Source organism: Marmota flaviventris, chromosome 18 (assembly GCF_047511675.1).
Source record: "Marmota flaviventris isolate mMarFla1 chromosome 18, mMarFla1.hap1, whole genome shotgun sequence".
Classification (NCBI taxonomy): domain Eukaryota; kingdom Metazoa; phylum Chordata; class Mammalia; order Rodentia; family Sciuridae; genus Marmota; species Marmota flaviventris.
The window spans coordinates 33,700,490-33,727,059 of record NC_092515.1 but is presented as its reverse complement, the minus strand read 5'-3'; the positions used below and the strand labels follow the sequence as shown (position 1 = coordinate 33,727,059).

At 44.7% G+C, this 26,570-nt stretch overlaps 1 protein-coding gene across 7 annotated transcripts in view; it reads right to left on the bottom strand.

Moving 5' to 3' along the window:
- The window catches only part of Chd9 (chromodomain helicase DNA binding protein 9), a 248,958-nt gene that overhangs the window by 199,384 nt on the left and 23,004 nt on the right, over positions 1-26,570 (bottom strand). For 4 of the 7 annotated variants that reach the window (XM_071604699.1, XM_071604705.1, XM_071604704.1 and 1 more), the window contains exon 1: positions 8,756-8,866. The exons of 1 other annotated variant lie outside the window; for it this stretch is intronic. The gene's annotated coding sequence lies outside the window, so the exon portion shown is untranslated. Of the gene's footprint in view, positions 1-8,755; positions 8,868-26,570 lie in introns of those variants that run through there. 2 more of the 7 variants (XM_071604707.1, XM_071604708.1) reach the window with 1 other exon arrangement.

The window sequence follows — 26,570 nt, the reverse complement described above, 5'->3', positions numbered from 1 at the left end:
ATCAATCCCCAGTGCCACAAAAACAAAAAAACTGTGGCCCTCCTCTCTTCACCCCACATTCCTTATTGTATTTACTGCTTTGTTTTCCTTCTTATTACTTAGCACCAGAATATTCTATGTTTTATGTTTTATGTTGTTTAACACTTCTCTTTCTCATCTGGCAGATAAGCTCCATGGGATAAAGATTTATTTTGTTCATCACTACACCCACCCCCACCATACTAGGAACTGAATCTAGGGGTGCTACCTCCCCAGCCCTTTTTATGGTTTTTACTTTGAGACTGGGTCTCCCTAAATTACCAAGGCTGGCCTCAACCTTGCAATCCTCTTGCCTTAGCCTCCCAAGCAGCTGGGATTACAGGCGTGCACTATCACACCCAGTTCACCACAACATTCTTAGTGCTGCAACAGTATCTAGCCCACAGTCGGTACTCAATAAAGGTTTGTTAAATAAATGAACTTGTCAGGCCCCCACACAGGTAACAAGGTGGCAATTATTTCAATTGTTAACAGTCACACACAAAGCAGAACTTCTAGATGGTGACAGTGACTACTTATTTTGAAGCTGGAAGGGTGCTCAGAAGTTTTGATGCTGTCTTTACTTTGTGTACATATCTTTTGCATGAATACACACATTTAGGAATTTCCTAAATGTTTTCAAGGATGAGACCCAAGGCTACACAGTGAGTTTGTGCAACACGAGAACCCAGGCCTGTGACTTCTCAGGCATTTTTCCTACTCCTCCAAGACTATATTCAGCCATTACTAGTTTCTCCAAAACAACCTAATGGCTAAATAAATGAGGCAGAACTTTGGCAAAGGGATCAACTTCCTGAAAATTTTTACCTTCTCAAAGATACCTTTTTTTTTTTCCTTCTTTTTGTTTATTTATTGTGATACTGAGGATTGAACCCAGGTCCTCACACTTGTTAGGCAAGTGCTCTACCACCAAGCTTCATTGCCAGTGCTTCCTTATTTTTTTTTTTTTTAAATATTTTTATTAGTTGTAGATGGACACAGTATCTTTATTTTATTTATTTGATTTTATGTGGTGCTGAGGGTGGAACCCAGTGCCTCACGTGTGCTAGACTAGATGAGCGTTTTTCCATGCAGCCACAACCCCAGCCCTTCTTCTTTCTTTTTAAAACTCTAAAATAGCAGGGTGTGGTAGCACATGCCTATAACACCAGGGCTCAGGAGGCTGAGGCAGGAGAATCACAAATTGAAGGCCAGCCTCAACAACTTAGACCCTGAGCAATTTAGGGAGACCCTGTCTCAAAATAAAATACAAAAGGGCTGGGGCTATGGCTCAGTGGTTAAGCACCCTTGTGTTCAATCTCCAGTACTTAAAAAAAAAAAACCAAAAACAAACAAACAAACAAAAACAACAGATAGATGGATGGATGGATGGATAGATAGATAGATAGACAGAACTCTAGAATAGATATAGGGTAGCTTGTCTAGAAAGCAGGATGCTAAATGGGATAACCTTTTTATTTTCCCTCCAAAATGCTGCACTACATCCCCAGTACTGCCCAAAAAAGAAAAAAACCTACACTATAACAGCACCATGAATATAGTGTGGTTTGTGTGTGTTTGTGGCAGTTGCATCATTAACTAGATTATGAGGCTTTCTTCCTTTTCTCTGAGCTAACAAAGATTCCCCCCCCCCCCGCCCCCGAACTCACCCCCGCCCAAATGTGTGCTGGTAAATGCATGGAATAAGACCTAACTTGAAGAAGCAGAGGACCTTCCTGGCTACTACCTTACTCCATGGTTCTGCTTCCCAGCTGTCCTTTGGGAAATAGCTATTTATCATTATTTTTTGTTGTTGCTTATGTCTTTTTATGATGCTTGAGTTCCCCAAGCAGCACACTTGGGAAACTCTGGTTCATTTCCCAAATACAAGTATCATAAAGGCTGAACTTCTGGTTCAAATGTATTGGCTTGATGCTGTGATCAGAACACAAATAACTGAAGGATCCCAGACCTGTCTGGACTAATGGAGGTGACACATGTGCCATTCCTATTGCACTAAGTGGCTAACATGCTGAGCAGAGATGAGACGTGGGCAAACAGTAGGAAACATACCATTTCTGCACAAGAAAATAACCTACTCAGAAAAGCTTCAATCGCACTTGGAACGAGATAGAGATATCACCAGTGAAAACTTAAGACCCAGAGAACATATAAAATTAGGTTTCCAACCCCCAGATCAAAGGAGGGTAGCACCCAGACTTCAAGTAATGCCCCTTCTTTGAAGTACTTAAACTTAGGGAAGTTCAGTCATTTTCTTTCTTTTTTTTGGGGGGGGGGTGGGGGGAGGAAGTGCTGGGGCTCAAACCCAGAGTCTCATGCATGCTAAGCAGCCATTCTACCTCTGAACTACACCTCCCAGCCCTCATGGATATAGTCTTCAATCCCAGTCTCTATTAAAAATTGAAAACTTGGGCTGGGGTTGTGGCTCAGTGGTAGAGCACTTGCCTAGCACGTGTAAGGCACTGGGTTTGATCCTCAGCACCACATAAAAATAAATAAATAAATGTGTTTTTTAAAAGGTTGCAAACTATCCTATAGAATAACATTCACACAAGGTTATTCATTACAATATGGTTAGTATTAGCTAAAGCTCAGAAACAACTTAAGTGACTAGATTAAGGAACTGGTTAACCAAATGACGGAACCCTCATACAACAGAATACAATAAAATCATTAAAGTAAATAAATGAGAACACTCATGCCTGTAATCCCAGAGGCTCAGGAGGCTGAGGCAGGAGGATTGTGAATTCAAAGCCAGCCTCAGCAATTTAGCCAGGCCTAAGCAACTTAGCAAGACTCTGCCTCAAAATGAAATATGAAAAAGGGCTGGGGATGTGGCTCAGTGGTTAAGTGTCCCTGAGTTCAATCTCTGGTACCAAAACAAAACACTCTTTTGAAATGAATTAGAATGATTTTAAATGAAGAAAAAATCAGGTTGTGGGAAACCATGGAGGAAAAAGCAAGACAAGAATATATAATACAACCATTTTCTTATACACATTATGAAATATCTCTGGAAGAGTATAGGAAAACTGAAATTAGGGGCTGGGGTTGTGGCTCAGTGGTAGAGCACTTTGCCCAGCATGTGTGAGGCACTGGGTTTCATTCTCAACACCACATATAAATAAATAAAATGAAGGTTCATCATCTACTAAAAAATACATTAAAAATAAAAAACTGAAATTATTGGTTACTTCTAGAAAGGGGCACTGTGTAATGGGGGACAGACTTGAGGAGACTCGTGGTTGTATATTCCCTTTTTTTGTTTTGTTTTTGTGACATTAGAGATTGAAACACTGAGCTACAATCCCCAAATCCTTTTATTTATTTATTTTATTTTGCAACAGGGTCTCGCTAAGTTGCTTAGGACCTCACTAAGTTGCTGAGACTGGCCTTGACCTTGCAATCATCCTGCTTCAGCCTTCTGAGTAGATGGAATTACAGGTGCACGCTGTGGTGCCCTTTGAAATTTGAATCAAACAAATAGAATTTCTATTCAAATAAGCAAAAAAGAGAAAAATTATGCACGGCAGGGTGGCATATGCCTGTAATCCTAGTTACTCTGGAGGCTAAAGCAGAGAACCACAAGTTCAAGGACAGCCCAGGAAACTTAATGAGACGCTGTTGTCTCAAAAATAAAAAGGGCTCAGGATGTAGCTCAGTGGTGGAGCATCTCTGGATTCAATCCCCAGTGGTGAGGAATAAATAAACAAATCAATAAATAGGAGAAAAATTACATTGAATGAGATTTTTAAAAATCAGTGAAATCCTTCTTAATCTAGGAGGTATAAAGAAAGGAGCTCATTTTAATTTTCTTGCACCATTTCTATAGATTTGAATTTTTTTCAACACAGGATTAAAGGGGGGCCAAAAGGAAAGAAGAGAAAAAGAAAAGGAATCTCTACTCTTCCAGTGATAGGTTAGGTGTTTCCCGGTTGGGGACTATGGAGAAGGGGAAGGGCCCAAGGTAATTTATTTGCTTCAGACATATACTTATCTCATCCTGACAGCCAAGGGCAGAGAGGACATTTCTTCCTTGTTGCCATTATGAAATGGGCTTGCAGAATTGGCAACATAGTTTCTGACAAGACCTTCAGAACCAGACCCCATACTCTCTAACTGAAAAGGGTCAACTTCTTATATTAGTTAAGTATGTGGTGGGAAATGTCAAGGTTTACTCTTCTCCTTCACATATTTAGGAAAGGCATAAATGCAGTCAAAGCTTAGATTTTGCCCTGGAGTTCCATCCCCAGCACCAAGATAGGGGTGGTGGGCAAGAGGAAGGAAATTTACACTTTGTAAAAATTTGCTTGGCTGACCCTTGGGAAGAAGATGGGCCTCTTGAGGACTCACAACAAACAAGTATTTCCTCTGTTCAGGGTCAGCAAGTATAAAGTGCAAGGAGGCAGTTTTTAACTCAGGGGCAGGCTAGTGAGAAGGGAGGGATGCAGAGTATCAAGTCCACAAATGTGTGCTTCAGTCCTGACTACCTCCAAGATTGTCACAGCATGGCAATTGTTTTGAGCCCAAATTAGCGTCCTCTGTAAAGCAGGATCACACTAGCTGCCTCTCCTTTGATAACCAAAACATAATAAGGATAAAAAAGCATTGTTAAAACTATAAGACACTAGAGACCAATGGTAGGCTACTATACACAACACAAAATACCTTTTGATAATTGTGAAGTTTTCCAGCAGATGAGCAAATGTGTTCTTTAGGATCAGACAGATCAGATCACGCCCCCATCTGCTGGGTAACCAAGGCAAGTCCCCTAGCCTCTGTGAGCCTTAGTTTCCTCACTGCAAAATGAGGTTAATGCTACCTGCTTAATAAGATGGCTGTGGGAATTAGGAGTTCGGTGAAATAATCTATGTAAAGTGCTGGTTATGTAAAAAAAATCACAAGCATGAATTCCCCTTTGGTGTACCTTGAATCAAGCATGCTGTCAACCAAAGGGCACTTCATTGATTTATTCATTCATCACACACAGCAGATAAAATAAGGCCTATTCTTTAAAAATATATATTTATAAAGGGTGTAGAGTGTCAAGACAAGGGACTCTGGAGGTAGACTGGGTTTGAATCACTGTTCTGCCACTTAATAGCTGAGTGACAGGGAATGTGTGCAAACAACTCTGTGCTTCAGTTTCCACATCCACAAGCACTATGCGAAATGTTGCCTAATAATTATTAGACACTGTACTCAACAACGGGAATAAGGAGGTGAACAAGGCAGGTTTTTTTATTCTTTGTTTTGTTACCAGGGATTGAAACTAGGGATACTTAACACCACTGAGACACATCCCCAGCCCTTTTTATTTTGAGACAGGGTCTGGCTAAATTGTTTAGGGATTAGCTAAACAGGGTTTAGCTGAGGCTGGTCTTGAACTTGTGATCCTCCTACCCAGCTTTGAAATACTGAGATGACAGGCCAATGTGCCATTGTACCCGGCTGAACAAGGCAGTTTTAATCCCTGCCCTTATGAAGCTTAAGAGGCTCCAAAACCACTTATCCTGAATGCAGAGAAATTTAGGCCCAAAGGTGACTCCACCAATTTAGGCACACAACTAGTAAGCAAGAAGGCACTAGTAAAGACCAGGATTAGTGACTGTTCCAGATTATAAACCACTATTTCTCCGATACTCTGACCATTGCAAACCAGTTATCACCCAGATTCAAAACTTCTGGAAATTTAAGAGCCCTAGAAGTATCAAAGTGGATTCTGAAAGTCTGTTGGAATTGGCCCAATAATTCCACACATTCCTGACCTTCTTCTACATCCCATCCCATTGTGTGTGTGTGTGTGTGTGTGTGTGTGTGTGTGTGTTTTACTGGGGATTGCATCCAGGGGCCCAGAGGGGCTCTACCAGCTACATCCCCAGACCCCCTCCACTATATTTTGTTTTGTGTTTGGTACCAGGGATTGAAACCAGGGGCGCTTAACCATTGAGCCATATCCCCAGCTCTCTTTTTTTTTCTTTTTAATATTTTATTTAGAGACAGGATCTTGTTGAATTGCTTAGAGCCTCACTGAGTTGCTGAGGCTGGCTTTTTTTTTTTTGGGGGGGGGGGGTGAGGGGGGTGTCGGGGATTGAACTCAGTGGCACTCACCCACTGATTCATATCCCCAGCCCTATTTCATATATATATATATTTTTTTTTTTTTTTAATTTTTTTTTTTTAAATTTTTTTACTTAGAGATAGGGTTTCACTGATTTGCTAGTCTGGCTTTGAACTTTCGATCCTCCTGTCTCAGCCTCCCGTGCCACTGGGATTACAAGTGTGTGCCACAGTGCCCAGCTCTGCGCCCTCTGCCCCTGTTTTTGTTTTTGTTGATTTTTTGAAAGAGAGCTTCTAGCTAAATTGCTGAGGTTTGCCTTGAACTTGCAATCTTCCTGCCTCAGCCTCCTGAGTCCCTGGGATTACAGGTATTCGCTACCATGCTCAACATAAGGATACTTCCTTATGACATTGTGCTTGCTGGCCTACATGTGGATTTCTGTGCAAATTTCAGATTTGCAATTCATGGTAAAGACTACATGAAAATGTCACATCCCCTATGCCACCTGCATTTTCATTTGTGCTTGTGAATCTTAAATGAGAACAAAGCTGGGTGTCTTGGTGGAGCTTGAAGGATATACAACACTGGGGACTCTCTTTAGGAAAAGAATGCATAATTGATTTAAAATGAGGTACAAGACCTTGGAAGGGATGCATGCACCTGAAGGGCCCTGAAATTTAAGCATAATTAGTTTCCTCGTAAACCTCTGATTGTCTAATTTCCTTCCTTCTTCCTTTCCATCTATATAACTTCCATCTACCTTCTAGCATCCACTCTGCACTAGGCAGTGACTTCCTAAATTTATATCTTGCTTTGAAAATTGTGCTTAGGCTGAAGGGTATGACTCGGTGGTAAAGGACTTGCCTCACATGCATGAGACCCTGGAATTATCCCCCAGAACAGCAAAGAGAATGGAACGAATCTAAAAAATCACGCTTTACTCCAATCTGCAGATTTTTATCCAAACTATGACAAACACACAGCTTTTCTTGATACAAAGGACCAAAACAATGTAAGACTAACCTGTGGGTGGTATGTAAATAACTATGTGGGGCTGCTTGTTAGACAGGGTAGATCATACCATAGCCAGAGGCTACCGTTTTCTATGTACCCTGGTAAACACACCGGAGACAGGCTCTACTATGATGCCCACATTCAACAAACAAAATGATCTTCTCAAATTGGGTGTGGGGGGTAGTTTGGGGGGTTAGCCATCTAGACAAGACAATATTATATAGTTATGCATCATTATGTACAATTAAATATTTTATGCACATCATCTGGCTTAATGCAGTCTGATATAAAGGGAGGTGGGTTTTATTAAAAGCCCCATATTACAGATAGGAGACTAAAGCCTATCATGACTTTGCAGTCACAGAGCTATACTAGCTGGTAAAGGGAGGTTTCGAAGAATGACCCTTTGGAATTCAAAAGGGACTGTGATCTTCAGCTGCATTGCCTCTTACAGGCTTCATACCCAAAGATGAAGCTTTAAGTCTGACTCTGAACACTTTTAATTCCTTTTCCACAGCACCCGCATTATCCTCACATTCAGAGGACACAAAGACTGCCCAGGCAGCGGCTGCACAAAGAACCCATACACAAGATAAGTAGAGGCCATTTTGTGGGTAATTTGGGGATGGGAACTTGTTCCTTGGGGGTGGGGGGTATTGGAGCAGGGCAGTTTTCTAAGGCTGATTCTCCAGATGAGTCATCTGGGTTTATGCCATTATTTGCATAGTTTCTCACCTCTCCCCTTCCCGTGGGCAGCAATATCACCCAGCCACAGGGGCATGTGTCCTTCACCACTACGCCCCCTGTAGTCTGCGCAGTCAGGGCCTGGCCCGCAGCTGGCAGAGCCCTGCCAAGGAGGGGAGGAAGCACGCGGCTCCCAGTGGCTGTCAGCTCTCGCAGCTGACTCAACAAGCCACCCCCTCCTCCTCCGCCATCGCCCGCCCGCCCGCCCACAGCCTCATAACTTTCCATTTCCAGCCCTCTCGGGTCGCTGGTTCTTGGAGTGGGTGCCCCCCTCCCGCTGCCTGGGGCGCCTGTCTGCAGCCTGCGCTGCCAGGGCGCCCTGCTCGCTGGCCCGGCGGGCCCTGTCTCAGGACAATTAGAATCTGCTGCCAGGGAGAGTTCGGAATATAGGTCAAGGTGCTCTGGGAAGGGCTCAGGGGAGGATCACCTGACCGGGAGGTGTGTGACTCAGCGGGAAAGGAAGGGGAGGGGAGGGGTGGAGCCGGAATCTCCTGGCTGGAAGGGCCCCCGAGGAGGGTGGGGGGAGGAGGGGAAGGTCAAGTTGCCGCGGTCTGGCTGATAGGGGAGGAGGAAGAAGCTACTGGAGACAGAAGGAAGGATAAAATGACCTCTGGTGACCTATCTAAGGTGGCATCCAAGTGCGCTCCAGAGCCGGGATGTCACCCTCCGTGTAGCTGAAACCACTCCCAGCTCAAACCGTCTCTGCGGCTGTGAACACCTAATTAGCCGCCTCCCTGCCAAAGTGAGAAACCAAATGAACAGACTGCACATCCCTCCTGACTCCAGGACCCCTGCAAGAAACCAAAGCCACTGGTGGATCCTACAAAGGCAGCCATCCCTAATAGACGCACATGCCATTGTTTCCCCGAATTAATTTTGAATATGAAAATTACTAACCCATTTCATTTTACGTGGTCCACACGGCAAGGAGCCTTCTTTCAAGGGTGAGGCAGTTGCGGCTGTAGCTGGACCGGCAGCTGCTCCGTCTGAGCCTCACTTCCTCTGGCTCCAACTGCAGGTTCCTCCTGGCCAAGCAGGGAGTTTCCTCATTCTCTGGGCTCTCTCTCAGCCCAGGCCTTGCTAGCCAGCCACCCTCACCTCCCACCCCCCAGCTGCTCACCACCCTCTGTGGGTAGTGCTTCTGGGACTCCCTAGTTCCATGAGTCAGAGCCAGGCTAGAGACAGACAGCAGGCTTCCTTTATTAAATCAGCCTCCTGCCCTGTACACCACAGAGAGAAGCTATAATTACTCGTTTGGCCTGGCTCTGAGAACTGAGCCAGGGAAGCTTGACTGGGAGGGATGGTTCCTGATTTCTGCATTTATCTAGTGCACTCCAGTTTGGAAATAAGAAGAAAAGTCAGGGGTTGAGGACCTGTTACACGAATATCAGATGTTGTGCATATGTGATGGGGTGCACTGGGTCTACACACCAATGTAGATTGCTAGAAAAAAAATCACTAAATTCAAGCTGCCAGATTTTTTGTTTTGTTTTGTTCTGTTTTGATTGCCTCCTGCTTCATCGCCAGAGTCAATACTTGAGGCAGGCTGCTCATTGTTGGTTTATGAGAGATAAAGGAAAAGGCAACAAAAGCATTGTTTCGGATCTTCCCATCAGGACTGTTGTATCCTTTAGGCAATATAGACACAATCTCTGGCTTCCCTGATTTTCGACCAGCTACAGAAATGTCTAAAGCCTGAAAAAGCTGGATGTGGTGGCCTTTTTCAGCCACTCTAGAGGCTGATGAAGGAGGCTCACAAGTTCAAGGCCAACCTCCTTGGCAATTTAGCGAGGCCCAAAGCAACTTAGCAAGACCCTTTCTCAAAATAAAATATAAAAAAGGGCCAAGGATGTGGCTCAGTACTTAAGCACCCCTGGATTCAATTCTCACTACAAAAAACAAAAGTGAAAAAGTATTTGGCTCCAATTTAGGAATCACTTGTTCATTCTCTCCATTCATTAAATGAGTTACGTTTTTTTTTTTTTTTTTATAGTACTGGGGATAGAACCCAGGGTCTCCCATATGCTAGGAGCCACATCCCCGGGTCTTTTTATTTAATTTTAAAACAGGATCTTGCAAAGTTGCCCTGGCTGACCCTGAACTTGAAATCCTCTTGAGTAGTTGGTATTAAAGGCCCAGGAATGAGTTTCATTTAACTAGAACAAGATCATAAAACATCCTTTAGGTAGGCACAATGGCATATACCTGTAATCCCAGTACTTGGGAAGCTGAGACAGGAGAGTCACAAATTCAAGGTCAGCCTCAACAACTTTGCAAGACCTTGTCTCAAAATAAAGAGGACTGGGGGGAAAAATAATTAATTAATTTAAAAGAACTGTAGATACAGCTCAGTGGTAAAACTCTCTCCCAGGTTCTATCCAAAAAAAAAAAAAAAAAAAAATCCTTTAAGCTTTGTTTGTAACCAAAAGGTGAGTCTATTTTAAACATGTCTGAAAGGAGATAAAAAAATAAAAATGTCTGACTGGGGATGTAGCTCAGTAGTAGAAGAAGAGGAGGCCCTGGGTGCAATTCCCAGACCACACACAAAAAAGGAAAAGTTTCATGGCATTTGACCCTATTACAGGGCACCTATTACATGCTAGTTAAGATGCCACAGTTCAGATCCTGGCTCCATTATTTACCACTTTTGTGATTCTGGGAAATATACTTACCTTCAGTTCCCTAGCTGCAAAATGGATGTAATATGGCACCTACCTTATAGGTTTTCCAGAATGATTAAATAAGATAATAAAAGTAAAGGTGTTATTTAACATTGCACCTGGCACTTAGTAAGCCCTCAATAAATGTTATCTATAATTACTATAGAATTGTTGGTTTTGATGATGATAATGATGAGCTACCAGGCACTGTGTTAGGTACTAGGGAACCAGAGTTGAATAAGAAAGTGACATGGTTGCAGCTGGAAGAGACTTTGAAACAAATGTGCTTCCTTAAATCCTCATGGTCCCCTAACAGGGTATTCCCATTGAATCACTGACCATTGTAAACCATATCTGGACAGTCAATAAATACAGAGACACAATGAAATACCATTTAATACCCTTCCAGTTGGGAAAAATTAAGAAGTCTGATAATAGCAAGTGTTGGAGAGGATACGAATCAATAGGATCTTTATAGGTTCGTTGTTGTTGAGGTGGCAAATTGTTAAATTCACATTGTTTTCCTTCCAGGAGATGTATACAAGAATATTCAGCTCAGCATATCCAAAGAAGTGGAAAGCTGATAACAACCCAAAAATCCATTGACAGAAGAAATATATGTCAAAGACAATAGAGAGGACTATAATATTGAAGTGAAAGCAAATGGACCAAAACTATATGCTACAGTATGGATGAATTTTATTTTGGGGGGTTACCGGGGATTGAACTCAGGGGCACTTGGCCATTGAACCACATCCCCATTTTATTTAGAGACAGGGTCTCACTGAGTTGCTTAGCACCTTGCTTTTGCTGAAGCTGGCTTTGAACTCGCGATCCTCCTGCCTCAGCCTCCTGAGTTGCTGGGATTATAGGCATGCTCCACTGCGCCCGACTAGTATGGATGAATTTTAGCAACATAATATTATGAGAAAAAAGTACACTCCAGAAGGTGAAACAAAGCAAAGAAAAATAGTAAATCTAAACAACATATATTTTAGAAAAACGTAATGAAATAAAAGCAAAGGAATGGTCAACTCAAGATTCAGGATGAGATAGGGTAGGCAAAGGGATGGAAAAGGAGGAACACAGGAAAAAATCTGCAGTACATTCACCCCATATTCTAAGCACACAAATAAACCTATAGATAAATAACAAATAACCAGATGTAAGTTGTTGTAGGTCCAACTGAAGATGAAAGAATGTCATGAGTCAAAAATTACGAATGACCCTGTGCCCTTGGATTCAATTAAAAAAAAAAAAAAGACTATTCTCAGGACCAGTAGGAAATCCAGGAAGCATGTTGTGAGAGGGTGGTAGAGTGCACCTAAAAAGGGCCAGAGTGTGTTTCCATGAGGATTAGGCAAGGTTGATCCTAGAGGTGGGATCAATCTTGCATCAGTCATATGCTGCTGTGCAGGTTCAGAATTGTCACTTGATTGTCACCTAGAGAGCTGGGTGTGATAGCACATACCTGTAATCTCAACTCCTTGGGAGGCTAAGCCAGGAGGATCACTAGAGCACACAAGTTCTAGACCAGCCTGGGCAACATAGTGAGACCCCATTTCCACAACAAGAATAACAATAAAAAAAGAATTGTCACCTGAGGTCTGGGGGTAAAGACAGTTGTCATTGCCATGGGGTCAGGAAACGCTCTTTCCCTCCCCCAGCCAGTCAGGTTGTTCAGGACACTGGTATCTCTGTCTGATGCCTGGCCCTGAGTGACCTCTCCCACATGGTCTTTGCCAGGTCTTTGCCTGCCACTTCCCCAGGGACAGACTTCCAGTTCCTGTATGTTGTGTTCTCAGACAGGACCAGCCCTGCCCCACCCAGCTGCCCAGGCGTGGGTAGTGAACCTCCCTGCAGATGGAGACACCCAGGACCATGCAGTTCAGTCACTGAGCCTACGGTCCTATCTGTCTTCTCTCCCGCTGAGTTGGGGCACAAAGGGAAGTGTTCTCAGACAGCTGAGCTGCCTGCTGTCATCACACTGCCCATGAGCCACGGGCAAGAGCAAGCACTTTTTCCTAAAGATGAAGTCCCCTCCAAGCCCCCCAAATTGACACCAGGTACAGGAATATATTGTTGGACTCAGATAATTGACTGTGTGGACCCAGTGACGTGGACTCTCAGGCATACCAGAGAGTCCCTGCCTTCTCTGCTAGGTCAGGGTTCCCAAGCTCTGAGAGCTGCTTACATACTCCCACCCAGTCGCCCTCCCCAAATCATCAGTGCCTGTCACAAAAGAGAACCAGAATTAAAGTCTCAAAAACCTAGATCCCGTCATACCTGGTTCATTCTTTTCGTTTCTTTTCTTTTGGGTGGGGGGTGTTGGGCACTGGGAACTGATCCCAGGAGCATGCTACCATTGAGTTACATTCCCAGTCCTTTGTATTTTTTATTTTGAAACCGGATCTTGCTAAGTTGCTTAGGGCTTTGTTCACCTGCCATCCTCCTGTCTCAACCTCTCCAGTTGCTAGGATTACAGGTGTGTACCTCTGTGCCCAGCAAAAACTGGTCGGTTTCTAGCTGTCTCCATTAGCTTAATTACTGAAACCTCATCTTTCTTTCTATATAATGGGAACAATCATACTGCCTTTACCTGACTAAAAGGCATTAATGAGACCACGTGATACAATGAGGAACAAAAAGAATGTTGTAGGCTGAGTGTGCTCCTATAATCCCAGTGACTCTGGAGGCCGAGGCAGGAGGTTCCAGTGTTCAAATCCAGTCTCAGCAACTTAGTGAGACCCTAAGCAACTTAGTGAGACTCTGTTTCAAAATAAAAAATAAAAAGGGCTGAGGATATGGCTCAGTGGTAAAGTCCCCATGGGTTAAATCCCCAATATCTAAAATAAATAAAATAGATAGATAAATAAATAAATAAGGGATGGGGGTGTGGCTCAGTGGTAGAGTACCCCTTAGATCAATCCCCAACGCTGGAAAAGGAAAAAGAAAGGTGCACTGCATTTCTACTAGACTATAAGTCTTTTGAAGCCCTTGTCTGACTTCTTCATTGCTTTATTCCCAGGACAAAGGATAGTGCCGGGCACATAGTGGGTGCTTGATAAATAGTTCTTAAATGAGTAAACTGGATTATTACAAATTAGATTAAGTGTAATGATAATCATCATCATAATTATTTTTTTAATTTTTTTTTAGTTGTAGATGAACACAATACCTTTATTTTATTTATTTTTATGTGGTGCTGAGGATGGAATCCAGTGCCTCACACATGCTAGGCAAGCACTTTACCACTCAGCCACAACTCCAGCCCCCCATCATCATAATTATTAATATTAATTGCATTTTGATAATGTGCCAAGAATTGTGCTTTGAGGGCTTTACATCTTTAAACTTCAGAACAACCCAATGATGGAGGTACTACAGTTATTCCCATCCTGCAAATGATTTAATGTGAGTCAGAGAAATTAATGATTTTTCCCAAAGCCACACAGATAACAACATAGGTTATTACCAAGGGGAATGAATTAGTGTCTTCAGAAAGACTCAACACCTGAAAGTGAACACAAGTCGTCCTGGTGCCTAAGAGGTGACCACAAGAGTCACCAGATTTTGTTACCTTACTCACTCATCATGACCCCAATATTAAAGCAAAGATGCCTCTGGAAAAGAGTCAACCTAAATTTCTAAGCTGGGAGTAACCTAGTTTACCTGTTCGGATGTTAGAGCTCCCCCCATAACCCCTGGGACTGGGGTTTGAACCCAGAGGCACTTTACAACATCCAGCCCTTCCTTTGAGACAATGTGTCACAAAGTTTCCCAGACTGGACTTGAACTTGACATCCTGCTGAGCCACATCCCCAGTCCTTTTTAAATTTTTTTTAATTTGAAGACAGAGTCTCCCTACCTTGCTTAGGGCTTCACCAAATTGCTGAGGCTGGCCTTGAATTTGCAATCCTCCTGCCTCAGCCTCTAGAACCTCTGGGATTATATGCCTGCATCATCACACCCAGCAATGTAGGGCTCTGTTACAGGAATGGGACTCATGGGGGTGCATGAATGGGACTTTGGGGCTTACACATGCTGACATAGGGGTTGAGAGGAAGGGAGCTAAGAAGGCCTCCAAGATGAACCTTCACTGTTTTGCCAAGAACTGGCCTAGGACCTCAGGAAGACAAATGGGTGTTTAATTTCCCAAATCACCTTCTAGGGTGGTTGTCCCTGAGCAGCCCAAGGATCCTGGAAGGTAAAAGCTATATGACAAGGGGTTAGTAACATTGAGGAGTTCTCAAAGGGCGTTTTCATGTATGTGTGAATTTTCTATAACAATGCATTCCCCACAGCACCAAAACAATAGCAACAAAAAGAAGGCATCCATTTATTACTTGTGTGGTTAAAAATATATTTAAATAAATGAAAAACGAAATGAAGTGGGAGTGGAGGAAGGTTGAGAAAAGGTCATGGATCGGACTCTCTCCAAAGCAACACAGCTTCCAAGACTCCAGCCTGCGCCAGCCAGGCTGCAGCTCTCCAGGGCTTGGCTGATTTACTGGAGATGAACAGCAGCCCCCAGCCTTCCCAGGGCATGACAGCCAATGAGCCTGATCCACAGCTGGGGGGAAATATTTGCCTTTGCAGTTGGCAGCATCTCCCTGCCTCCAAGCCTTCCTCATGAGAGAATCATTATGCAGTTTGGTCACATGCCCTATGCATTTTAATGAATGAGTCAGGGGACAGACTCAATTTGAAAGAGGAATTGCAGCTCTCGGCTGGGTGAAGGGCTCTCAAGGGATGCTCTAGCAGCTAGGATATTATAAGGAAAGGAAAGAAGGAAGCTCTTTCCATTGAGGAAAAAGAAAGGAAGGCCTGAAACAGGAAGGTCAGAAGGAAGGAAGGGAAACAGGGAGGGAGGGAGGGAGGGAGACAGAGGGGGCAGAAATAACTGCCCATTGGGCTGGGGATGTGGCTCAAGCTGTAGCATGCTCACCTGGCATGCGTGCAGCCAGGGTTCGATCCTCAGCACCACATACAAACAAAGATGTTGTGCCCGCCAATAACTAAAAAATAAATATTAAAAAAATCTCTCTCAAAAAAAAAAAAAAGAAAGAAATAACTGCCCAGGGTTCAGAAACAGCCTTGGAACAGATGCTGCCTGCCAGGCACTCTCCTGCTCCTTTTCCCAAACATTTAGCACTTGGGAGGTGCCAGCACCACACTAGTATAGGCCAGGGAGGTCTTAGACAAATGAGAAAGAGTCCTTCCTGGCCCAAAAGGAGTCTGCTTCGTGGAACCAAATCAATCTGGTCCTGTCGGAACAACTATGATATAGGTCAATTTGGGAGGGGATGGGAAAAAGGAGATGGTGTCCACTCTCACTTTGTGAGCACACCCTGGGGAAGGCAGGTGATCCCCAGCTGATGGCCATGGGCTTCTATTTCCCCAGCACTTCCCACTGGCCAGATGGAGGGGTGAGAGGGCCTGTTTATTATCTCTCTGAATCCTCACCATTGTCCCAGGAGGCCGATCCTGTTACTGACACATTTTTTACAGATGAGGAAACTGAAGTGGAGGGAGCAGCTTGCCCAAGGTCACCCAGGGATTTGAACTCGGGTCTGTCTGACACCAGAGGCCTTGGCAGCCCAGTCCTCTGCTGTCAGCCAATCACTGGATGCAGAGTGCTAGGGGAAGGCCTTTCCCTTCCCAGGCTATCTTCCAAGAACACTCTGAACCCCCAGGAGGAAGAGGTTGGTGTGAATCCAGATGTAGTCAGCGCCAACCGGCCTGGGAGCGGATCTGAAACCTACAGTGAGGCCCTGAGCGAGACCCAGAGCCCCAGGGCAGCAGGGGGGGAAGGAAGGAAGCACAGCCACCCCGCGGTCAGTTGGGGCGGTCTGCCTGTTCCCAGCCTCCACACCACAAAACAGAGGGCAACAGATGCTCAGCAAATGGGTGTGTGGGAGTGAGACTTACCCTACATGGCAGGCGGGCGGGCAGTGTCACCGAATTACTCAACAAAGCCATCTAGGCTTTGAACTTTGAGCCAGGCTCTGCTGGAACAGGGCCTGGGGGTTGGGGTGGGGTGGCACCCACCATGGTGAAAAGGATGTCTGCCACCCCCCCCCCCGCACCCCCCAAGTGGGAGAACACAGCCTGGGAAGCAGCCAAGAAACTGGAAGGCCACCGCACACCCACGTTCTCATGAATTTTTACAGCTGGAGAGAAAGAGCCATACACAAGCACAGCAGGGCTCTGAGGCCCTGGGCGTCATGCAGGGGAGAAAAGCAAGGCCACCTGTCATGAACCTGGACAGTACACAAAAACAGCCAGTCCTTCCTGAGCCCGATGCCTGCCAGGGCCAGCCAGCGTGCCCATGATCCAGTCCTCCCTACCTCCTTGTGGGGAGGTACTGTTATTGTCCCCATTTTAATGAAGAAGGGACTGATGGGCAGAGAGATTAATAATTTGTTATGGTCGCTTTTTTTTTTTTTTTCTGCTTCTGGTTTCCATAAGCAGGGATTTTCCCTAAACGTGGTTTTTGGTTTTTTTTAACTCCATGGAAAGACCCGTCTGGTTAGAGAGCTGGGGAAGGCTCTCTGGAATGATCTTTTCGGCTCCATCCTTCTCCCAGGCTCAATTGGGAAACGAATTTTGTTCTCACAATATGCTACATCCTCCGTGCTGGCTTTGGTGGGAATTGAGGTGGTACTTGGGCTCTCTGCCACTGCTTTGTCTTCTTCCTCAATGTGTTCCCAACCTAGATATGGAAGAGGGCTATTGTTTTTTGGAAAAGACTCCTTAGAGATTGTGAGCTCTGGGAAAACCACCTCGACCTGACCAGGGATTCTGCGCCCCTCTACATTCCGGCGAAGGAGGTTCTTGGCTCCAGGACAGAGTGGCCTTGGGAGAAGACAGCCCTACCTCGCCCCCCCACCTTTTTTTTTTTGTTATGTTTTCATTGGCATTTTTTTCTGGGACAAGGAAAACCAAGTCTTGGACCCAGCTGCTTGGTGTAAAGGGACTCAGTCATGAGAGAGTGTTCCTGAGGTGACAGTGTCCTGCCTATGTACCAGTTCTTTCCCTTGCCACCTGCCAGGGCATCAACAATGGGTCCTTGACATGCCCAACTGTGACGAGTCCAGACTGTTTACTCAGGAACAAGCCCTGGCGGCTGAACCAAACCCCAAGACAGGCCTTGATCAACCCTTACCCTGTATATCCCTGACTCCAGTCCCAGCAGACCTGCCAGGGAATTCTGAACCAGTGAGTTAGAGCTCTGTGGGACTGTGTACAAAGTAGTCTACCCCACTTTGTGACAGCTCTGTGCTTTGATTTCCTCATCTGTAAAGTGGAAAGATAATACTTGTGTCGGGTGTCTGTAATCCCAGTGGTTTAGGAGGCTGAGACAGGAGTATGGAGAGTTCAAAGCCAGCCTCAGCAACTGCGAGGCAATAAGAAACTCACCGAGTCCCTGTCTCTAAATAAAATACAAAATAGGGCTGGGGATGTGGCTCAGTGGTTGAGTGCCCCTGAGTTCAATCCCTAGTAATAATAATAATAATAATAATAATAATAATAATAACAATAATACTTGTACTCCTGTCTGTCTCTTTGGGCTGTTATGAAACTCAGTGAGATCAAATTCATAGAATTTACCTGAAATGGAATAAAAAGTCCTCCCTGAGGGTTGGGGTGGTGGTAACTCAGTGGTACAGTGCTTGCCTAGCATGTGGGAGGCACTGGTTTCGATTCTTGATCACCACATATAACTAAGTAAAATAAAGGTCTATTGATAACTAAAAAAATATTTTTTTAAAAAAGGGGTCCTTCATGAGATAGGTGAGGAGAATTACCATTTTGCCATTTACCATTCAATAGCATGCTTGAAAGACTTACCCATCATTGATGGCAAGCCTCTTCAATTTGGCACAAGTGTGTGCCTATTTACCTTCATTCCTGTCAGTGGACTGAACTCAGGGGCGCCCTACCACTGGGCTACAACCCCAGCTCCTTGTTTATTTTTCATTTTGCAACAGGGTCTGACTAAGTTGCCCTGGGTGCCCTTGCACTTGGGATCCTCCTGCCTTAGCCTCCCACTCACCTTTAATCTGATAAAGGTCTTACTTCACTTTCTGCTGGTACAACAGAAGACCACAGGCTGGGTAATTTACAAACAAAATAGAGTTTATTTGGCTCTTGATTCTAGTGGCTGGGAAGTCCAACGTGGCACCAGCATCTGTCTCCACGCTGTGTCATAACATTGCTGAGGTCAGGTGAGCACAAGTGAGACAGGAAGGAAAAGGAACCCAACTCATCATTTTATGAGGAGCCTGGCTCCTTCAATAACTAATCCACTCCCTTGATCATGAATCACAAATCCACTCAGGAGGCAGAGCCCTCATGACCTAACCACTTCTTAAAGATCCTACCTCTCGATACTGTTAAAATGGCAATTAAATTTCTACATGTAAGAGCTAGGGATATAGTGGTAGAGAACTTGCCTAGCATGTATAAGGCCCTGGGTTTGATCCCTGGCACCATTTAAAAAAAAAAAAATTCCCCAGCATAAGTTTTGAAGTGGACATTTAAACCATAGCATTAATCATCATGCCTAACCCACCCCCTGAAATTCCCTCAAATGAACCACCCCTTGCCTTACCCTCTCAGTCCACAAATATACAGTGATACCAATCAAAGCAAATTAAGTTTATCTCATTTTCCTTGGCCTCAAGGATTATTTCAAAGAAAAGAATCTCTCCTCATCTGAACCCTGAAAAGATAAAGGATCTAGGACTAATGCTGCCATCCTGTTACCACATTAACCTAAGACTAAAAGTTAAAAGACAAAAGGTAGAGTAAGAAGTCAAGAGAATGGACAACCTGATTTTAATATAAACACTGAATCCATCCATGGAGGATTTTTATTGTTGTTTTTGTATTTTTCGGTGCTGGTGGTTGAACCCAGGACTCTGACTCTGGGCCATATTGACAGCCACATGGAATTTTCATTTTAAGGTGAGCCCCACATTCCTTTATTGTTCAAAGACAACTTGGGCTAGATTTTCTGTCACTTGCTACAAAAAGAATCCTAATGGATACTCGGGAGGAACAGCAGGAGGATCACAAGCCTGGGCAATTTATCAAGACCTGTTTCAAAATTTAAAAAATAAAGTAAAAAGGGCTGGGGATATAGCTCAGATATAAAATGCTTGCCTAGCATGCACGAGGCCCTAGGTTCAATCCCCAGTAACACACACACACACACACACACACACACACACACACATATACACACGAATCCTAATGGATACAGCATCATCTATCATCTTATATTGTCCTTCCAACAATTGGGAGGTAGGTACTGCAATCTCTACTTTACAAATCAGGAAGAGAAATTGAGGCACAGCGAAGCTATGTGGTATCGTAGTGAAGATAGGATTAGATTCTGGTCTCCTGCACTCTAAAGCCTGAATGCTGTCCACAGCACAAGGATTTGGGAACAGACCTGAGTCTTATAGCTCAGTCACATTCTTCAGCCTTCAGTAGAGCATCCATTGGGAGAGCTGGCAGCTGAGGGATGACACAATCCCCTAGTGTTTTCTGCCCCATGTGCCCTTTCCCTAGAAGAAAAGCACCAATAGGAGGACCTCAGTCAGTCCCTGTAGGGCTTACACTTGATGTCAAGGGCTTGGCAGGCTCTAAGTGGCCTAACACCTCCAGCTCCTTCCAGGGATTGAAGCTTCAGTGTTATTTCTCAGATCATCACTTGTTTCTCAGAAGATATCAGAACCTGATAAAATGCAGGTACATCTCAGGCCTCAAAGGACTTAAAACCTGTGCTATTATCAGTCATGACAATTTTCTAGGAAAAATAGGTTTATGAGGGCACCAGGTACATGTGTGGGGATAGGAGATGGGGCACCCTGGAAGGAGAAAGGTTACAGAAAGGTACATCTGAGTTTCAATTGTTTGAGGGTACAAGTCAGTCATATTTGAAAATCTCTGCAGTAATACATATATATATATTTTGGTGGTGGCACTGGGGATTAGAACCTAGGACCTTGTGCATTCGAGGCAAGCACCCTACCAACTGAGCTATATCCCCCAGCTCTCTGCAGTAATTTTTAAATTACTATGAAATTACTATGTGTGTGTGTATATGTGTGTATGGTACTGAGATTGAACCCAGGGGTACTTCATCACTGAGCTATATCCCCAGTCCTTTTATTTTTTATTTTGAGAAAGGGTCTTGCTAAATTGCTTAGGGTCTCACTTCATAGAACTCTATAGATATCTTTCTTTCTTTCTTTTTTTGGTACCAGGGATTGAGCCCAGGGACACCACTTTATCACTGAGTCACATCCCCAGCCTATATTATATATATAGTCTCCACACAAATCTTGTATGCACTGCACAAGAGATTCTTTCCCCATTTAAAGGGAACAAAACTGAGGCTTAGAGAGGCTAAGACATTTATTCAACATGGAGTTGAGGGCTGAACCTGGGGCTTCCGACTCTTGGATTCCGAGGTGAGCCTAGGGTAGGCAGCAACAGAGGCAAGATTGACAGCCTCCGTTGGGCAAGGCCTGATGAGGGCAGGGATGGTTACGCAGTGAGCCAGACCTATCCACTTCCAAGTCCGGCCCCGAGGCAGCTCAGCCTGTGTATAACTGGTGTGGCACAGACCCCAGCAGGGCCCCAGGGAGTCATTGAGCCACAGTGGAAAGCTCCCAGCCACCGATTTCACGTGCTTCTTGGTACTTAAGAAAACACTGTGTCTAGCCCTGCAGGCTCTGGATCCCTTCATGGGCATCTTGAGAACCATTCCCTGAACATCTGGGTCTGATAAAAGGAGACCCACGTGGGGTTCCCTGCCCCCTTTCCCATAACTATTTCCGCATGTACCCTTGAAGCCCTGTGCGGGTGGCTGTTCTTTTCTTTCCTCCCAAACATATGGATTCCCAGCTCCTATTTCAAACTCAAATGCTCCTCTGCTATAAACTCCCCCAAAGCTCTCAATTTCCTTTTTCCATTGCTCATTCTTTCCTAAAGTGCATGAAAAAGCCTCTCTTAGCTCTGTTCCAATTTCCTTGTTTATGAAAGAAGGGCAAAGAGAACAGCGATTTCAATTATCAAGGTGAGGTGCAGCCTGATTCCTTCTGTAAGAGAACACACCTCAATAACCTGGGAGATCAAAGCTTACTGGGTACAAGGAACAAATCACAGAGAAGCCATGACTCCTCCAAAATATTCATTCTGCAGGAGGCCTGATACAATGCCATCTGCTCCCTTTATCTGGCTGAAACTTCCTCTTTGAAAATCACTAATGGAATAGAAAAAAAAAAAGAGGAGGCATGGGCACGATTCCCAGAAGGTTACTGCTGAACTGGGAGTGTGTTGTCTGGGGAGTGAGGAACAGGTCCTCACCTGCTCCTTAGCCTCTGGCCTTGTATATCTTAATGTAATGGCAACTTATCTATCCCCTAGAAGAGGAGAGAGCCAGCCCTCTGGCAGTGTAATACTAGGTAAATCAGCAGCCAGGGGATGTGGAGAAGGAAAGGATGTTTAATGCATCACTGGCCTAGGGCACAGAAGGTCCTCCCCCAGAGAGAGATCAGGAATCCTCAGGTTCTTTTTAGGGGGGAAGCAAGCAATATAAATGTCCTAGGGGGTAAAAAATGATGAAAGCCGGCCACTGGTACAGTGGGGACTAGGGAAAGCAAAGTGTTCTCTGCAAAGGGCAGCAGCTGACTGAGGGTTGTTATGGAAGAATGTGAGCATTGTGCAGCCAGATCTTCCATTTTTCCAAAGGAAGTAGAGATCTGGATTTTACATGAAGTCCCCCAATTGGGGAACTGATTTAAATGAAAAATATTCCAAGCCTGGAGGGTGGTGCACACCTGTGATCCCAGCTAGCTTGGGCAATTTAGTAAGACCCTATCTCAAAATAAAGAATTAAAAATGGGGAGGCTGGGGATGTGCCTCAGTGGGAGAGTGCTTCTTAGCATGCACAAGGCCCTGAGTTGGATCCCTAGCTCCACCAAAAAAGGGGAAAAAAAAATTAAAACAGGCTGGAGATGAACTTCCATGGTAGATCACTTGCCTAGCACGTGGAAGCCCCTGGATTCAATCCTCAGTACCATAAAACAACAACACAAAACAGAAGTGGATATTCTGAGCCAAACCAAATCTGTGCAGCAATCTGAGTTCACCTGAGGACCCCAGCTTTGCAAGCTTGACCTAGGAAGTGGGTCCTATATGGCTGCAGGGTGGTAGAAAATACAGAAGAAGAGGCCCCAAAGAGGTCAGAAGAAGCCACACCACAAAAGGTCTTGATCAGCATGCTAAAGAGGCAGAGCTGCTTGCAGTTCCAGGACATGAGACTCTTTCAGGCTTCTGTGATTTTATCACCAGGCATCTGCTGCCATTTGGGTCTTTACCAACAATCCTCCCACCCTCTTCAGAATTCTCTTCTCTTCCAAGGCTAGTTCAGAACTTCAGAACGCATCCTTCCTTTGGTTAGAGGTGCAACTTGTCACTTTAGCTGCTGATCAGCTGACCACGTTTGAGTCAACATTAAAAACAACAACAACAAAAGACCCTTAACATTCAGGAATCAAGTGACATCTTTCTTTCTTTCACACTGAAAGTCATGGCCAGTAACACTGCATATTTAAGGAGCTATTCTTTTCTGGAAAAAAAAAAATTACTGCCTTTCAAGGGCAACTACTCTTCCTCATCTCTGTGAGAGAAAAGAGGGAAACTAAGGCACAGAGTTGGAGGCTATTTGCCAGAGACAAATTGGCAGGGCTCCAAAGGGTATGCAGAACCACACACTAAGCTGCTCACACCTCTCTCTCTCTTTTTTTTTCTTTTTTATTGTGTGGTGCTGACAACAAAGGAACTCAGGGCCTCATACATGCTCACTGAGCTACACCTCCAGCCCTCCCCAAAAAAACTACTTTTAAAACTTCAGGGGCCAGGTATCTTCCTGAATTGAACATAAAAAGATAAGTAGAATTTCCTTACAATGAAATAAAAATCTAAAACGTACAGAGAGATGAGGAAAAATCCTCATTTCTTTCCCTGACATTACCTTTTTGCTGCCAGGTAGATTCTTTTTAAACATGCAACTCCCTACATAGAAGCAATGAGAGAGATGAGTGGGAGAAGATGACAAGAGGAGATATGTGTGTTGTCTTGTCTTTTCTTTTTTGGTACTGGGGACCGAACCCAGTGCATTTTTAACACTGAGCTACATTCCCACCAGTCTTTTTTTTTTTTTGGTGCTGGGGATTGAGCCCAGGGCCTTGTGCATGCAAGGCAAGCACACTACCAACTGAGCTATAGCCCCAGCCGCCTCCCCCAGTCCTTTTTTATTTTGAAACAGGGTCTTGCTTAGTTGCTGAGGCTGCCCTTGAACTTCTGATCCTCCTGCCTCAGCCCCCTGAGTTACTGGGATTATAGGTGTGCATCACCACATCTGGCTTCCGAGTAAGAGAGAGTGGGTTGCACAAGTGAACACCCTCATCAGGGTGTGCACAGGAATGTTTGTGTGTGTGAGTGTGTGTATGTGAGTGTGCATGCATGCACATGTGTATATTTGCACACTTAATTTGTATGCAAGCCACTTTGGTGGAAGAAGTGTTGTTTCTCATATTTCAGTAAATATGATAATCCCCTAAGAGGACTTTCACGACTTCAATCTTCCCTCCCATCTCCTAAATGCAATGCTGCTATTCACTTAATCAATATATAATTATGGAGCACCTTCTCCATGGCACTGTGACATGCCCTGATGTTGCACTCAAGAACAACAGAGAGAGTGCTACTGGGGGTGTAGCTAGGTGGAAGAACACTTGTTTAGCATGTGCTAGGCCCTATGTTTGATCCCCAGCACTGGGGAAAAAAAAAAAAAAAAGAGAGAGCAAGAGAGAAAGCACAGCCCTTGTCCTCGGAGGCCAGTCTAAAAGGGAAGCAGACAAGGGGTGGGAAGCTAGTCTTCAGTGGGGTAAGCACCCTAAGAGAGGAAGTAGAGAGGGCATGGTGGAGGGGGGGTGCTTACCCTGAAAGGCAGAAGGGAGGAGCTGAGGAATGTATCCTCCAAGAAATGTCTCAGCTGACATCTGAAGGGTGAGATGGAAGTCAAGCAAAAATGAAGAACCTTGCAGGCAAAGAAAACACAGTGGGCATTTTAAATATTCCCTACGCATGTGAAGCTAAGGGAAGCTCCATCCTGGGGTTTCAGGGGAGTTCTGGAGTCAAGTGTGGGCTGTGACCATAAGCCAAGGTTGAGAACCTTAAACATCATTGTTTTCACCAGGGCAGTGGCACTCACCTATAATCCCAGTGGCTAGGGAGGCTGAGGCAGGAGGATAATGAGTTTGAGGCCAGCCTTGGCAACAGAACAAAGCTCTCAGCAACTTAGACCCTGTCTCAGAGTAAAAAATAAAAAGGGTTGGGGATGTAGTTCAGTGGTAGAGCACCCCTGGGTTTAACCTCTAGTGATGCAAAATAAATACATAAATAAAAGCATTGAAAATGTTCTCCTGTCCTTAGAGTGCCTATAGAACACAGGATAGAGAACTAAATATTTAAGGGACACTTTGGAATAGTCCCTTTTCCTGTTAAGGAATACAAAACATAAAGGGTAAAGCATAGAGTCTGAGACAAATTGATTCATAAATTTCAATTTACTCAGGACAAAGAACACTCATACGTTGTGTCTACTCTCTCTCCATTCTGTCTTCTCTCTCTCTACTCCCACCCCCTGTCACACACACAGAGCAGGAGTTAGATTTTATAGAGAAGGAAGCTGAGGCTCAAAGAGGAAAAGAACCCTTTTGAAAGAATGTTATCTGTTCATCCCTTTGTTCACTGACTCCAGAAACCACCACCAAGCCCCTGCTGTGGACAGGCTTGTGCCAGATTCTCTGGGGCAGGGTGGTATATAAGACAGACTTCCTGTAACAGCGGTCCACCTTACCTGCTTATTTTTATTTTATTTTTTATTGATTTATTTTTTGGAGCAGTTACTAGGGATTGGACTCACAGGGCACTCAACCACTGAGCCACACCCCCAGGCCTATTTTGTATTTTATTTAGAGACAGGGTCTCACTAAGTTGCTTAGCACCTCGCTAGTGCTGAGGCTGGCTTTGAACTTGGGATCCTCTTGTCTCAGCCTCCCCAGCTTCTGGGATTACAGGCATGCGCCACCGCACCCAGATCACCTGTTTATTTTTAAAGGGACCTGTTTTTCTTTCCCTCTTCTCCCTTTCGCCCTCCCTAACCTGGGAGGCGGGGGAACAAGATTACCTTGAGCACACCCCCACCACAGGAAAGAGAAGTCACCGGAAGATCTAGGAAGTGACTCTCCCCCAAAATTAACAAGTGAATTTCAACTCACCAGCAGGGCGCACCTGGGACCCCCTGTCAGGGCACACCTGGGATGCAGCCTTTGAATAGCTTCTTTAAAAGCCCTCAGTTTTCGCAGATGGGCGGGATCACAGCCTCTGGGACTTCTCCTTTGCTAGCAAAGCAATAAATCTTTTCCCTTTTCCTCAGAACTGTGTCCTTGTTATTAAATTGGCATGAATTGGCAGCGGGGGCAAGGACCGAGCTTTTGGTAACATTCCTACTCAAACCATTGAAATTCTGATTCCAACCCCAGTGCCTTTCCTCGTACACCTAAGTACAGGTTTGGTAAGCTGTCTCCAGTGGCTTGCTTGCCTGCCCCACTCTCTGTGTCAGCACTACCACCCCCAAAACGCGCCATCTACCTAGTTGTTATGCTAATGTACCTGCCAGCAGACAAGGTGCAGAACCAGCTTCTTCCTGTGAGTCCCTCCCATATAGAAATCCAGCACCCACCAAAGCTTGTCCCAACCTGGGTGCCTTTGAGAATGGCTGAGAGGTTTCCCATCGCTGCTCCTCCACGCCCTATTTTAACCTACAGCAAAATCCATTTGAAATTTCACCTCGAGCCAAGACTGCCCTCTAAATGCCATCTTTTGGAAATGGGAATAGGATAAAGGTTGCTTCAAAACCAAAGGGGGTGGGGGTGGGGGTGGGTGGTGGATGGGAAAGGAGAAGG